Genomic DNA, 17,140 nt, shown 5'->3' on the forward strand with positions numbered 1-17,140 from the left:
GGCTCAAAAAGGTTGCCTACCCCTGCCTTAGTATTTAGGGCTGTGTAAAATCTCATCTACAACTCAACCCTGTGCTTAGAAAAATCCATCAGTGATACCTTTGTTGGCCAACCAAAATGCACAATATACTTGCACACTCAATTGGCCAATAAAGGTATTACTGATGGATACCTGTTTGCATTTGTTAAATGGCCAACACAACTTCAACAGTATGCATGTTTACTTACTAGTGGTAAATTGTACTCACCTAACTGGAGCTTACTTGGAAGTGTGCTAAGTGTAAACCTAAAAGAAAGCCACCTTCTTTCTCCTTACCCTTTAAAAAGAAGGGCCCATCTTTCTCTTTTCACACAGATATCAGTGAACTTGAAAATCAGCACAATAGGCTACATTTTTCTCCTTGTTAGGTTCCTAATAATGCAATGCAGAGTTGGTCTTCCTGATGGTTATTCCGTCAGAGAGCAACTGCAAATAAAAGATGGAAGTTGAGCTAGAAAAGGTAGAGAGAAAAGAACCCTGTTTCTTTCAAAGTAACTATGTGTAAGGTCTCCAGAAACACTAATCAAAGTAGAGCTGTCATTCAAGAGATTCCTGGTTTTTATTTATTTTGAAGCACAGTTTCAAATTCTGATATCTGCTATAGTATCCAGAGACAAGGTCACTTTCAATAAAGATGTAATATTTTTTCAGGTGGTGGCCTCCGATGCCTTCTATGTAAACAACTGATATAAACCAAACCAGATGTTGCCTTTCCTGACTGTTTTGCAAAATTCACTGCAAGCAACCAAATCAAACTGACCCTGTTCTTAAAACAGAATTCCCTCCCCTCAGCTTTAGGGTGTGTCTTAGTAAAAAGCACAAAAACCACTCAGCCTCACCCTTCATCGACCAATTCCAATCTTCTCAGAGGACCCAGGCTGAACTGCACTAGGGCTGCATTCACACTGGCGTAATAACCTGGTTTGGCACCGCTTTAACTGCCTTGGCTCAAGGCTATGGAATTCTGGGAGTTGGAGTTTGTTGTGGGGCCCAGAGCAGAGCATCTGGGTTGCTCTTTTTATGTTCTCATTCTGTGATGACTGGTAGCTGATGTTGTAAATAGACTCCAGTATTTTCTATTCTAAAAGGAAATATCAGGTGTCATTGAAACCTCTCTCTCTCTTGTGTTATCCTTGTGATAGCTCATTCATATGTACAATGTTGTAGCCTCAAAACAGTGACAATGAATATGTGAGCCTGCATTGGAACTTTTCTTTACTCTGTTTATTTTTGGCAACTAATTTTTATCATCGACCATAATATTTAGCTCAATAGCGGTGGGTTTTTTGTTTAAGAAAAAATGAATGTATTTGGCTATGCCATAAGCCCATTGCTTTCCAGATAAAGTGCAAAGTCTTGCTTTTTACTTTTAAAGCTCTATATGGTTTGGGTCCAGGTGACCTACAGGATCACTTTGTCCCATATAATCTGCCCCATACACTCAGGTCCTCTGGAGGACACTTACCTAACAGTTGCTAGGCTGGCAACTGTTAGCCATAGGACATTTTTTTCAGCAGCCCCCACACCAGACCTGCCAGAAGAGATTCAACAACTGGATATGCTGCCCAAGTTTAAAACAGCACTAAAGATCAATCTCTTCCAGCAAGCTTATCTGGGTGGTTCTTAAATTATGAATTTTAAAGTTTCTATTGCATGTTTTTGATATACATCCATTTTATATGCTCTTTTGGCTGTTTTACGTGTTTAACTTTGTTGTTCTCCACCTCGATCCTCCTCCTCCTCCTTTGCTATTCTGGTTTCAGGCTGCAGCCGGGCATACAAGTTAGAGAGCACACATGCACAATGCACTGCCCATTTTTGTTGACATACTGTGCATTAGCAGTATAATCCCAACCCAGTGATGGTACATTGTTGGTGTACATCCATCTCCATATTAGATTGAATCTCTACCACTGCCACTCCACACACAGGTGAAATTTTTCCTTGTAGCATGGAAGACAGCATGGTGAAGAATGTATTCTCTCACAGACAACAATCTGAGGAAAGTTGAAGCTTTGTGCTGCGTACCTTAGATCTTAAGGCCGTTTCACCCAGAAATAATAATATATACTTTAGATAATCCAATTTAGACAGGTGTTCATGCAATAAAACAAACTGTAAAAGGGGAGACCCTTAAAATATGTGATAGATATATTGAAAGCCACAACTCATTGCTATTCCCCAGCACATGTCTTTTCTGCATCCCTAAATGTCAGGAGACCTGGATTTCCATTTCCTTTTGTTTTTAGCTCAGCCCAAATCAATCTAACACAAATGTGACTGCAGCAAACACAGATGCCAAGTAAAACTGTAAAGTAGCTCCTAGAAAGATTAAGCTTTACAAATGTTGGAAGACCAACGTAGAAACTGTATTTTTATAAACCAGTGTGGAAGCATGTATGATTATCCAGTGCTGCATATAAAAATTGTTTATAGGTTGACACCCCTGACCAACTGGTTTCCATTCTGGAAGAATTATTGCGGGTGGGAATTGTTTTTGTACATGAGGTTACTGGGATAAACATGATGTCAGAGTTGCTTCTTTCCACTGAGCAAGAATCGATGCAAGCCAGCCCATTCTTTGCTCTTTAGAGGGTTGGGGTGGGAAATGTGTCATCTGTGCTGAGCATGAGTCAAAGACAAAAATTTCACTGCTGAAATCTTCATAGTAAATTAAATTTGTATTTTCATGGCACGTTGGTTCGTTTGGTTGCACTTGTACGTCAGCGTATTTCAAGCTATTTGGTGTTTCTATCCCTCTCCTGCAAGCCTTGTCCTGGTTGTAAAATAATCCTTCCATAAAATATAAGCTGCTTACTGATAATAGGTACTGTAGGCAAATTTGTTTCAGGCGCTGCTTTATTGTCATTTGTTCAACCAAACTACTTTTCAGAAACCCATTATAAATAATGTTCATGCATTTTAAAATGACTATTAAATTACTTTCAATTTAGAACTCAGGGTAGTGATTTTTTTATTTATCTATCTATGGTAGAAGAGTGACTAAAAGGCTCTCCTCCTTTCTGATATGCAGTGCAACTGTGATTTTAAATAGAAATACTTTTCACGTTTAGAATATTGTAGCCACAGTCAGCTGTGAATTCAGTCACATAGTGCTGTTGCATATACTATAAACAAAATCTTTGCATTCCTTAATAAAACAATTGAACAAAGGTGCATATTCCCAACCTGAGCTTTCTAAGAGGTCCCCTTTGTAGCATTTTAACTTTTCAGTTTTTCATTAGAGATTCAAGAGTCCTTAACTAAGGACTGCCTTGATGGTATTTCAGATCCTTAGCTGCTCTTTACTTCAGTTATGACCAAGATGTGTGCTGAACTTCCACAGTGCTTATGATGTGATGGCCACAGAGAACTGACAAAGAAAGTAAATTCACTAGCTTTGGGTAAAAGGAAAGATGACCCTTTGAAATCCACTCAGAAACCATTTAGAGAGTGTTTCAGAGCTCTTGGTTCCTCTTAAATGCCCAACTTGAGAGCTTTTGAGAGACAATGTCATATTAATTAAGACTAAAGGCCAATCTATTTGGACTATTCTCAGTGCACTCCTTCAGTTCAGGAATTCCTTGATTAAAAACTAATTGTTTGGCTTCTTCTCTACAAAGTAAGTTGTTTCTAGAAACATCAAACTGAAAACCACCCAGTTCCCAAAGACACTATAAATGTTGAGACAAATTACATGCCCCTTACCCACATTTCCAAGGATCAATCTTTGAGAATGAAATCACACATGTGACCAGAAATTTTGGATTTCAGAGGACTAAGTATAATGGTTGCCATCCTGTTGGCTAGTTAGTCAGTTGGTTAGTCTTGAATGGCGAGTTAACATGTAGGTAAATGTAATCAGTTATAACACTTTGGGTTGGTTCATACCCATGCACATTCTTCCCATGTGGAGAGATTCAGCTCTTTCATTCTGAAGGATGGAGGGCAATTTGCATAATTATTTGGGAGGCTTTTTGAGTAACTGTCCTTGGTAAAATTTCCATGAGTTTTTAGGTCAGTGATGGAGTCAATGCTCAACTGCTGTACCATATTCCCTTTAGTACCAGGTTTGGAGAAATGTAGTGGGGATATTAATACAAAAGGATGTATCAGAAGTGTCTACACAAAATGAATAGGGAGGAAAAGCCTCAGTGAATCTAATTTCAAAATACACTTCTAGTGTATTTGGCTTGTATTTTTCAGTTCCTTAATCCATGTGGGGTTTAGGAATAAGCCCATGGCTGGGAACACAAGAAGGATAATCAACTTTAATGTGGCCGGCCAAATCAAACCACATGGGCCCTTTAAGAAAAAGAGCCACTCTTGACATGCATTGGAGATTCATTATTTGGTGGCTTTACCACACTTGGCTCCTGTGTCGGGTGTTACATGCTCTGCTAATTATCCCCAATCTGCTTGGAGGCACATTTGTGGATGTCAATCATTTTATTGTCAATTTGGGTCCTCCAGGGGAGGGCTGGAAGGGAAGCTGTTGATAATACAGGAACATTTGAGACTTAATGCATCAACATTTCCATACGGATCATACCATGCAGTGACTTGACAAGTCCATCTTCATCCTAAATAAACATAACCTTTCGCATCCCTTTGGCAAGTGACAGGAAAGCTGAGCAATTTCCTGAAGGGGGTTTTAATTCCTTGGAATAATGCCAGAAGGCATGTTGCATTGTGGGGAAGGGGGAATAAAATGAAGCGTTTGTTCAGGAATCAACTGATGGATTTGGTTTTGCTTGTTTGGGTTGCTAAATTTCAGGAAGAGAATTTATATCTTTGTATAATCCACATTTGGAGAAACATCAGATATAATTTCAGGATCTGTTAATTATGCCCCTTCTTCATTTGTATGCTCTCTGTTGGTTGAACACCAGCTATTATGTCCTCCTCCTCTACCTATGGCTTTATGGGTTTTCTTGGCAGTATGGGTTTGCCACTGACTTCTTCTGAAGCTGAGAGAGTATGGTCACCCAGTGGACATCCATGGCTGAGCAGGGATTTTGACCCCTGATCTCCCAGAGTCCTAGTCCAAGAACATATAGTATGTGTGCGACCCTATATATATCGCCATACATTTTTCTTTTTAAATAGTGTAGTGGAGGGATGGATGGATGTGAGAGGAGGCATTGTAGACACCTTTGCATTCACTTAAGAGGGCCTTACATATTTTTTTCTCTTTGCTCAATATATTGTATTGAGAAATCTATTGCTCAAGATTGCAATATTTCGTGTATTGTTTTCATGATAGTCGGGTGGCTTCCTGTTTCAGTTCATTGTGGTGGCTGTTATTTTAATGTGATTGTTTGGTAAATAATGTACAGCAAGCAGGCAAAATGAATAACAACCCTCCTGCTGATGTTAAGTTCCTCACTCCACCTTTGAAACGGTTCCAGGATCCCTCAGACTGTTTCGTTGTGATCTCTCTCCAATGCAGCATGTTTCAGGTATCACACAAATAGATTTTGATGAAGACAACTTTGTTGGCTGTGTGAGAGAGCGAACAAGCCAAAAGATATGTGTAAGATTTTTTAGTTGTAGGATCACCCCACATGGCTCTGTCTATGTGACCTGGTATATAATGCCACCCTACCATCTCATCAGATGGGTGATGTAGTTTAAGATCAGCCCCTATTCACCATTTCATTTGTAAGAACAACAAATCAGACATTTTGAAGATTCCATGCCATAAATTATACATATCCCCAGTGAAGAACCTCAGGCTCACTGAGCAGAAAATCTAGATTATGTAACGGGAATGCATTACGGAAATTTGAAAAAATTATGCACATTAATCTGACATGTATGCAGTAGTTGCATTAGAATGTGAGGAGTTGTGTTTGCAGGCCTGCAGTACTAGTAGGCAGTTTGTGAACAGAAGTGGGACAGAGGTAACTTGGCAGAGAGAGGAACATGAGTTAGCCTGCAGCTGCCAGTGTGTCAGCACTCAGCGATCAGTCAGCTGCAGACTACTCAACATCTACTTTGCAGTGACAGAAGTCTCTAAAATCCCAGAAAATTCAGGGGATTTCCCAAATCAAAAGGGAAACTTCTAACTCTAGAGAAGCACAATTCAGGCTTCAGAACAGAAATCACAAGATACATAATTTCTAGTCATCATATAAGACATGCAAAGCTGGAGATCTTACACTTCTTCTTTGTGGTCTCTGTGCCTCACACATATGGGTCTGTGCCATATTCTCTGTAAAGTGTTTCCTCTAGTCTAGTTCTTGTTGTACATCTTACGTGTCAGTTTGTGAATAGTAGCTGACATTTGAAAGTGCCTATTGAACTATGAATTCAATTAGCAGTGCATGCATTTTAGATTGTTTGAGTATGTATTTTTAGGGAACTAAATTGTGGGTGGGAATCATGTAACCCTTCCGATAGTGTAGGATTGCATTGGCCAGCATTCCTCATCATTGGCTATGCTGAGTATGGCTGATGGAAGTTGCAGTCTAACATCATCTGGAGGGTTACATGACTCACCTGAGAGATTGCATCCTTGAGGTCAGTGGAGTGAAGTCACATTGACTTCAGTGTTCACTGTGTTGAGACTTTACAAAGCATTTCAGTCATCCTGCAATCTAATATCCACTTTGAAAAAAATGACTGTTATTGTCATTATTGCTTCTCCAGTGAAATTCTTGTTGCAGAGAGCAAAACATGCTAACAAGATAGTTGTGTTCAGCTGAAATCAAGCCATCAAAAGCATGTTTGCTGCATGTCTCGTTTTTGCTGACCATCAACACAGAGTGAAAAAGAAAAACAGCACATCACTTCTTCCCTTCCGTACACTTAGTGCTTGTTTTAGGCATAATTCAGAAAGGCAACTCATGCACTAGACAGTTTAGGTAAGCACACATGTAGAACCAATTAATGGCTTTTGTCCCTTTCAGCACCCACCCGTCTCCTGGCAGCGAAAGGTCCTGGGTAGCCAAAAGAGGGCCAACAGAGCGCACACAAGACTTTTGGGGCCTTTGTGAGTACCTTTTATGTGTACATGTAGAGATTAGTAAGGATAAAGCAGCAAAACCAGGCAGCATTAATTACAGACAGAATCCCTGCAGTTCCCAGAGTCCAAGAGACATAGAAGCCACCGAGCTGCTTCTCCCAGGCTTTTGTCTCTAGAGTTTTGCAGAGCCAGTTCAAAATTAAATCACTTGTGCACTAAACCAAAGGTATATATCATTCAGCACTCATTCAATGTAGTATGTAAAGAGCTCCCTAAAATAAGGAGAAATTGCTAAATATAAACTTCAAATAACTATTTTTCTCTACTGAGATAGTTTTCCTGATCTGAAAAGGCCTCAGAGGAAGTTCACAAACTACCAAATTCAGAAGGTTTTTTGCCTGGAGTGGAATCGCCTTTTTGACCTCCCTTATCCAAGGGATCTGCTGTCCTCCTACTTACATTACTGGGAGCTGCATAGAATCACGTAAATATAACCCAGTTCCTTTCGGTATGTAATGACAATTTCTTGGTCTTTTTACAAAACAATTTTCCAGCTGTGCTCCCAGAATATGTCCACATAACAGAGGTCCATAAGATTTTGTGTGTGTGCATGTGTGCGTGTGTGCGTGCACATTATTCACCAGAATATTGTTTGTGTGTTTTGCAGATGCCTTTTTACTATTACATTATTTGCGTTCACCATCATATATCTTGGCTCTCTTGTATGATTCCATGTCTGGATGGGTGTTATTCTCATCCTGCCAGCCATCTTCTTATTTGCTGTTGTCTTCTAGGAGGAACACACAGTGTTTGGGATTGGGTGGGCTGGTTTCGAGACACACCTGATGTTGACTTGGTCTCTCTGGTTCTGTAACATAAAGCTTCTATAAGCTTCCCATTCATCTACCAGCAAAGATCTCTAATGCAAAGTGCTCCAGCTTTTGCCATTTTATTTTGCATAAGTCTGAATTTTTCGGCCTCAGTTCAGTAAGCCTTCTGTGGCTGTTCTTTACCCAAAGATCTTTCCTTTCTCACGTTGAACTTTAACCGTTAAAATAATGAGGGTTGGTAGGTAGTGAGATAAACAAATGTCTGCAAACAGAGTCTGAACAGCAGAGGAGTAGCCATCCATGTGGAAGATTTCCACCTTATCATCTCCACTTTAGTTTGAGGGTTATGACCTCCCTGTCCTTCTCCACTGTCATTACTGCTATGATTGTTACCCTTCATCCTATTTATTATTTTAACTCTCCTTAAAGCTGTTTGTTTTCTAGCCTTGGAGACTGACTAACATGGGAATTGAAGGCTGTCAAATGCCTGTGTATTAAGTGGTTGTCCTCTTAAGTCAATCCAGAGAGCACCTGCATTAAAGTAGAACATTTCTTGTTGTCTCCACAGGGAAAGGGGCTACTTAGTTTGTTTGTTTGTTTGTTTGTTTTATGTGTGTGTGTTTTTGTGTGGTTGAAATGGTGGGCAAGACCTTTGGCTGTTACTGATTATGAAATAGTTTCATTATTATCAAGGAATATTCTGTTTTCTCCCCACCTTTTGCTATTCATTTTTTTCCTATCGGCAAAAATGTCAAATAAATCTTTCAAATCATTTACCCTCCATCACCATTTAATGTCTTAAAATATCAAAAAACATCTGGTCATATAGAGATGTCCTCTTTAACAGCTCCATTTCCAATACTGTACATGGCATGCACAATATGATGGCCTGGTATGATAACTTCAATAGACTATTTCCTGTACAACACACCAGTATGCAAAAATATTTGCTCCCATATTAGTGGCCTTTGGGAAAGCAAAAAGCTTGTTTCTGTGGATGTAGCAGTCAGATACATTAGCCAGATAGCATAGTCAAATCACTTTGAAAGAACATCAGCTATCTTTCAAATAGCAATCAGCAGAGTCTAACCAGGTGGCAAAGAAGCTTAATAACCTGCCCTTTAGCTGCCAGAAGGCATGGAGAGAGGGAGAAAATCAATGGGAAGCATAAGCAGAGTAGTGCACATTATCATGTCAAGACACCCAAAGATATCCATGCTTCAGAACACCAGCAGTATATAGTCCATCGCTCAAGCTAAGTCACATTGCCATTTGTTGCCTCCTCAGTGTTTAAAGCTGTAAGTTTATCATCATCATTGTCATCATTTCCTCTCCCTCCCCAATATTTTGTGACAGTTATTATTATTTTTATTACTATTATTACTATTATTATTATGGGAATGGTGGGGGATTCCACAACTACATTGTAAAAGGAAGTTTTAAAAGCAAAAAACAAAACAAAGCATGACCAGTGAGGGGCACCGGTTAGTGAGAACAACTCATTAAAAGCAGGGTTTTTAAAACTTTGTGTTTGCTTGGGAAACAACTGCCTTTGGTTTTTGAATGCTAATGTTTGCAAAAGTATTAAAAGCAGAGCTAGGAAAGAAATGTTTTTGTGATATCACCAAGATCCATCCCTAGGTTTCAGGTTTTGGACTAAAAATCTCAGGTCCTGAGATGCTCTTGACCCGGTCACTCTACCAAGAATCAGATTTGTAGCTGATGATTTATGGCATACATCCTTTGCTATACCAAAGGCTGTAATCTTTTTAAAAAAATGCAGTGCAGAATGACCCAACATAATCTTCTGTGTCATATCTAGATGTAGTTCCAGGTCTCTGCAAGAGTTCTTTTGGTGCTGAACACTGATGCATGTTACTGCTATAAGATAAGCTTTATTGGTGATAAATGATGCGGCAAATGGTACGTCGCAGATAAGCATTCCGGCCCTTTTGCAGATGGGGTATAGCATCCTCTCACAGCCAATGGCTGAACTGAGCCCCAAACCTCTAATTCTACCCAGACTATTCCTAGCCAGTGGTCAAAACCCCATTTTTTGGTTAAATTGGGCCCTTGGATTGGGGTGGATCCTCTCTAGGGAGCGGCACATGGAAGATGCACTGCCAGAGGTTATATAGTGCAGAAGCAAAAAGGGAAAGGAAGGAAATAGAAAATCAAAGTGTGCAGGTGTGCATCTCCCTCCTTAGCTTAGAAAACTGTGAAAGCAGGTTAGTAACAGAGGGAAATTCACTCCTCCAGTCCATCCTCAGTCTTCATATCTTTTGTCAGTCCCAGATTGCCATGTTAATGCAAGAAAGTATTGGACAAGGTCATTAATGCAAGTTGGTGAAGACAATGAAAATGTGCTTGGATTAGTCAAGATATGACTCTAGATGACTTTTACTCAAAACATCTGAAAAGTTTATCTGTGAATATACAAATACAATATAGTAGATAATTAGGTGTGACATGGACTGCCAATTCCGACACTGCTTTTTGTTTTGGTACCGTCTTCACATTAGGATAGCATGTATCACTTCAGTTTCATTTTGGGAAGGTTTCCATTGAAATGTCTTTCCTATGGAAATTGGAAAATTGTGGTGGAGAGAAATCTTAGAAACAATTTTTCTGTATTGACATCTGAGACTCAGATAGACAAATGCCTAAACAATAAAACCTGAAGATCATATTGCCAATGAGCAAAATTCTTGCTTTTCATGCTATGAGGAGCCAGAGGAAGCTGACAAAGGATCCACTGTCATTTGAAAAGAAGATTTTTAACGTCTGGCGGAGAACAAAGAAGTTTTCAAGAAGGCCCCAAGTGATTGAGGATAGATCCCCACAATGGCAGGAATTTGCTGTAGAGTAAGTGGAGACAGTAGCAAATCAATATGTAAAAGCTCTTAAAAACAATAGTTCAATTCAGTTAGCAAATTCTATGAAAAGTAAGAAACACCTTTGCTCCAAACATGTAATTACTGTATCATTTAAAAAGTGGGGAGCAGAGCCAGTTTGCAAATCACTAATGGAGTAAAATTGCTGGGAAATAAGAGTTTTAAAAGAGAGGTTGCCATTAAGTACTCTTCTGTCACACAACTTATTTAAACCTTTTCTGCCCTTTCAATTTCCTTGGTGTCATTATAGTGTGTGAAAGCGAATCTATTCTTTCTTCTGTGTGAAAGGGAAGATTGAGGGGAAGATTGTGCATACATGGTTTGTTGTTGTTTCTAAAAACATGACAGCAGTACTATATTGAGCCAGACAATTATAAAACAGAATGAATTATAACAGTTGGATTGGTTTAATAACACACGATCTGGAGGTAACAAGAAGTAAGTATCTTGTACACTTGGTCTGTGCACCTTTCATGCATATGTTACATAATCTTGTGAATCATATGCATAATATGAGGGAGGTTAGAATATTAGACCTGAGTCTTGACAGTGTTTATCTTGAAGAGGTTCATATTTCATTTCATTTCAATTCAATTTTTGGCTTACTTGTGCATTTAGTGGCTGTGCATATGGTCTACCAAGAAGCAGTATGAGCTCTGAAAAGATAGTTGCCACTAGCTGAAACTGATCTGCAAAATTACATCAGGCCCTGCATCTTTTCCATCATATACCAATGAAACTCCTAGAGACATTTGCTCTTGGACAGTTATTTTACAATGGACACACTAAAATGTGGTCTGCTAGAAAATGCCAGCCTGAAGGAAAACTTGGCAGTTGGCAAGCAATTAAGCATGGGTGGAATTTGCTAGAAATAAATGTATTTTCAATAGATAGTTTTGCCACTTAAGGATATCTGTTTACAACTACAATTGCCATGATTTATTATGGTTTACAGAGAGAGATTAGATCAGTCTAACTGGCCTTAACTTGGTAGAGTATGACAGATCTGTGGCAAAGGGGCTATTTCAGTTTTGACAATTTGCACAGCTGCCCAGCTGATAACTCATTATGCTAAAGTAAACATTCATGGCAAAAGCTGGCCATTTGGGGAAGAAAATGCCTAGTTTCCCCACAGAATCAGTACTATACATCACTATCCAAAAGTCCATTGTTATATTAAAATGGTTGGAGGGTCGTCTCTGGAAGCAAAATCTACATGGGAACCACAGGGAACCCATTTGTATGATAGGTTTACCTGACATGATAGTCACACATGTCAGCAAAACTATGGCCTCAGACCCTTAGATGATCATGTGTACTCTTACATTTTTATGACAGCTTGGATGCCTGCATTTAACTTCAGCATTCCACGCTTTTCTTGATACAATTCTTTTTACATTTTTAACTTTTAGTCTTGGTGTGATTTTTTTAATGACAGAAAAGTACTTTTCTTTCTTTTTCCTTTCTTTTCTTGTTAATTCAAACAGCTCTTTTTGTAAAGTGCTTTTTGCTCCTTTGACTTTTCTAAATTAGCTCATTTTGTCTGCATTGCAAATGTTTATCTTCTATAAATTAATGTGGGATCAGGATTAATTAGGATGAAAAGTGTGAGTAGCTGCTTGACAGCACATTTGAACAGTAAATAACAAATTGTAGGGATAATTCTTCTGCATTGCTGCCTGCATGCGAAAGCTGGCTGGTGTAAACCTCAAGGCACGGTTTCCTTGTTCTCTATTGTCATTGAGCGCCAGCCTCTTTTGACGAGTTTTTGACACATTGCTCTTCCATCAGGTTTCTTACTTTCGATTGTGGAATGACAAGTCTATTTTGTGGCGGCGTGAAATGAACCATGGGCAGCTACCGCTGTCTCATGTCTCATAATGGAAGGTTCGCAGCATGGACAATTGGGAATTTCTCCGGCCAGAGGGAGAGCACTTATTTCCAACCCCTGGCTTTAATCAATCAAGGAGAAACTGGAAAATGCTGTAGAGTAATGAATGTCAATTTATGTACATGCTATTGATTGTAGGAATTTAATGCTCTGTTTCCTTATTTCATGTTGACCTTAGAATTATCCAAAAGATTAATACAAAGGTGAATATTTGTCAGACTGGAAGAATCTCTTATCTTTGAGACAGCAGAACGGTCAATATTGTTTAGATATGAAAATATACCTGTGGACATAGGTATACAGGGGTCACTTTAAGTCAAAGAAAGCATTAACACATTTAATAAGAAGCGGCAAAAATGAAAGCTGAATCTTGGGTCTTGTTTTCCAAGCCCCCTTCAGATTTTGCATTTCTCCAAACATTGCGATGAATTTTTCAGAGAAAATTCTCAAAGAACTGGCAGAATGTAGAAGTTTATCGCACTGGCCCTAAAACGGCCCCAGTGTGTTCTAAATGTGTGCGCGCGCTCACAAAACACAATGGGGCCCCGAACCCCATTTTATTGCATGCTGGAATGCCTCCTTTGTCTCCGGGCGTTCCAGTTGCATCCCCGTTCCGTTCCAGAGGGCACCATTTCTGGGAACTGTTTCTAAGCATCCCCAGAAATGGCGCCCTCTGAAACGGAACAGGGACGCAACTGGAATGCCCGGCGGCAAAGGCTGCATTCCAGCATGCAATAAAATGGGGGTTTTGGCCCTATCCCTTTCCGTGCGTGTGCACGTGCATTCACGTTTAGGATGCACTGGGCCCGTTTTAGGGGCAGTGCGATAAACCTCTGTGTTTAAAAAGGCATGCATTGGGATAAAATACATTTTTTATTTTTTAATTAAAAATATTTTATTCTTATTTACACAAGAAAAAAAAGCTCTTACATCACACTCCAATCGATATCTCAACATATTTTAAAAACAAAGCTTTCATCAGCCTCTTTGCATTATTCTTAAGTTTTCCCTATTCCCCCAAACTCTAGTGTACTGTTCCGTTGAAAAAAATAACAACATCCTTCTTTCTTTTCTATACAGCTCTTATTAATAATATTCTTCTATTCTTGTATTATGCATTTCCCCTCAGCTCACACTAATAACTAATTTTTGTTGTTCTTACATCACAGTCTATGTATATGTTTCTTTACTTTTTCTCTATTCCCGCACTTTCCTTGCTTTACAATATAGAAATTGTATTTAAACAATACCTCCTAGCCACTTCTTCAGTACCTCGACCAAACTTTATGGAGACATTGACCACCTGTTTTTACATTAGTTCATTAGCGGTTTCCACATTTCTTCACTTGACTCATCAAATTTCCCTTCCTCACGTAGCCACCTCGTTAATTTATCCATCTCTATTGCGACTAGTGCCTTCAATAACCATTCATCAATATCTGTTATTGGTCAGTATTTGGATGGGAAACCACCAGTGAATAGCAGGTGCTGCATCACTAACCAGGACTGACCCTGACTGATCCAAATTCATGGTGTTTTCTTAGGCAAGGAATTCTTGGAGATGGGTTTGCCAGTTCTTTCTTAGGATTCCTTGCCTAAGAAAACCCTGTGAATTTCATGGAGTCACTATATGTCATCAGGCAACCTGAAGGCATACACACACATACACACATACACTTTAAAAATGCTCAGTTTGGAAATGCTCATGAGAAAGTACCCCATGAAGTAGCTGAATCAAAACTCTTGACTTTAATTGTATGTATTTAAACATCCTAAATGTGTCTAGTATCAAACACATTTGGCATATGCGCTGACTGTGGCACTGTTTGTTTGCCAGCATATACCTTTATTTTTTTTTCTTTTGTAATTCATTCTTAACATCCACAAATGATTCCCATTTGAAACTCACTTGCTATTCTTTCATCTGCCACCCTGTTCTGCTGCTGTGAGAGGACTTAGGAAACACATACAGAATGTGCTGTTTGCTCAGAGGGCTTCTTGTTGATCTCCGCTGTGTATTTGTACAGAAAATCTCTAGAGTATTCTCATGTTTCTTCCCTGAACATACAGTTATAGGATTGAGCAGGAAAAGTGTTGCTAGACAAAAAAAGACAACTACGACATAAGCTCTTTCCCCCCCTCCCCAAAGCCACATCTACTTCAAGCAGCATGACTAGTACAATAAAGGGGGGGGGTCTTTCCTTGTTGCAACAGGGTTTTACAAATGAAATCACAATTCTTCCTGAAATTACTAGTGCACTTTACTCTGCAATCAATTTACTCCATTTTCAATACAGAATTTGACAAGAATGATTTGTTTATGCTGTCACATAAATCAGTCTCGGTAAATTAGGCCTGTCAAAGTTACTTTTTCAGCGCAATACTGTGTGCTGCATTTTCGACACCTGTGCATTTGGGAAGAATGTTGTAAATAGCCCGAAAGGCTAGCTGGAGCGAGATCTTTAGGACAATCATATGGCACAAAGCATCTAGGCTTCAGGGGTGTTTTTTTCTCAATTGTAAATACTCTCCACTGGAATCAATTCGTTTTACTATTGACTTCACTAGCAGTGGGGCTGTACCTCTCATGTTGCAAAGGTCTATGTGTAGGCCTACACTGGCCAGAATACTCCAGGCTTCTTCCAGAATATTCTGCCCCTGAACCTGCCCCAAATTTCCACATTACCTGGGCACTTCAGAGCAACACTAGGCAACTGTCTACACACATGTTCCACTGTGCCCCCACTGATGCAAGTTGCTCTCTCTGAGGCCAAAAATTAGATACCCAGCATCAATCCCATGGCTGGACACCTTATTCTGATCCCAGAGGAAGGACTGCAGTGTGCAACGTTGTGCAAACAGCTGCCTAGTGTCACTCTGGAGTGCTCTGGACTTTCTTGGAAGATCAGGAACAAAAGATAGATTTTAAAATTTTGCTTTAATGCTGGGATGTCCCAGATTCTCTGTGGATCAGCCCATTCCACATGAAGATGGTTTGCAATTGAATCAAGCCTTTGGCCCTGTGTCATGAAGACAAAGCAGCATGAGGGCAGGGGGAAACCAGTTGTGCCCATGTAGACATGCCCTAAGACTGGATTAACCATTGTACCATGTGCTCAGGTGGGGTGAGAAATAGGTTTGGAGGAGTGACGAGACATTTGTTCAGGTGCTACCACCACCAAAGGCCCCATCACCTCACAGTCCCTGCATTCTCACTTTGAGCAGAACATGTAAGGACAACAGAGGGAGAGTGACAGCATGCTGAGTTTTCATATTTTGGTTCTTTGAGGTTCATGGCCCATGGAAGATATCTTGCCTACTGACCTCTCTCCCCAACCCTACATCCAGCATTGATCCATACAGCATAGAGAGTTAATTAAAGTGGGGCTTCTCTGGTGATTAAAACATTATAATAATGTTGTCAACTGGCCAACCCAGTCATTAGGTGGTCCATTCTTTTGGCAACCGTATTCTGGGTACAAGTTTCAGTGAGCAAACAAATGAACATTTGTTGATAACGAAGACCCAGATTTCACCATTTGCACAATAATAGAAGTATTAGTGGAGGAAAAGAAAGGGTAGGTGTTTGCTTCAGACTCCAAATGCTCTGGGTTTTCAGGAAGCAGCTCCGATATTGGGGACTGGTGACAAGCAGAAAGTGGGCTACAAAATAATATATATTTTTAAAAGAAAAAGAAAGCTGAACAAATAATCAGCGGAGGAGAGGTTGCTGAACAAATACAACACAAAGCAATAACTCACAGGATATAATGATGCTAATAACTGCTCCAAATCCAACCTCTTCCTTAATCTATTTGGCCCTCAGCTTTTCATTTGCTGCTTTTCAATTCAGCCCACCCACCTCTTTTGAATTTGACCCCCCTCCCCTTTCTTCTGGAAAGTGAATGGCATTCAGCACTTAAGAGACCTTCATGATAGAGTTCATTTGATCAAGGCAGGCCCAATTTACGAGTCTTTCTCCCCAGAGCCTATTTACTTTGCTAGGATTATGATTTGCTGTTGTAATATTGAAACGTCAACAGAAGAAGCCAATGAAAAAGGCGCTTGATTGATGGTACCCTGTGCCTCTCGAAGAGCATCGCTTTATCAACATCACAGATGATCTTATCCTTTTCAGCCAAAGGGACCATTTGTGAAATCATAGTGCAAGCAAAAGATTTTTTTTAACATTAACACATGAGTGCATTTTTGAAACTGGACAAGTAATAACATTCACATTCCTGGCGGAAACCTTCTGATTTGCACAACTTCTTTAAATGTTGAAATTTAAACACTGAATTAAAAATAGAAATGATTTTTAACATTTAAAATCCATAAATATCTGATCTGGATTAAGGTTCCTTTTTAAGTAATAATTATTTTTCTTAAGTTTTGATTTTTTAAAAATTATTTTGGAAATCATTCAGTTATAACATAACTAACTAGGAAATTTGGACACCAGTGGTAGATGTTTCTATGGCTGAAATTGTGCCTCTGCTCTCAGGCCTGGTTTTTA

At 39.5% G+C, this 17,140-nt stretch overlaps 1 long non-coding RNA gene across 1 annotated transcript in view; it reads right to left on the minus strand.

Moving 5' to 3' along the window:
- LOC121936082 overlaps window positions 1–17,140 on the minus strand; it is a 38,886-nt gene that overhangs the window by 10,377 nt on the left and 11,369 nt on the right. The window contains exon 2 of the long non-coding RNA XR_006104922.1: window positions 316–465. This is a non-coding gene — a long non-coding RNA (uncharacterized LOC121936082). The remainder of the gene's footprint in view (window positions 1–315; window positions 466–17,140) is intronic.

This window comes from Sceloporus undulatus, chromosome 7 (assembly GCF_019175285.1).
Source record: "Sceloporus undulatus isolate JIND9_A2432 ecotype Alabama chromosome 7, SceUnd_v1.1, whole genome shotgun sequence".
NCBI classification, from domain to species: Eukaryota; Metazoa; Chordata; class Lepidosauria; order Squamata; family Phrynosomatidae; genus Sceloporus; species Sceloporus undulatus.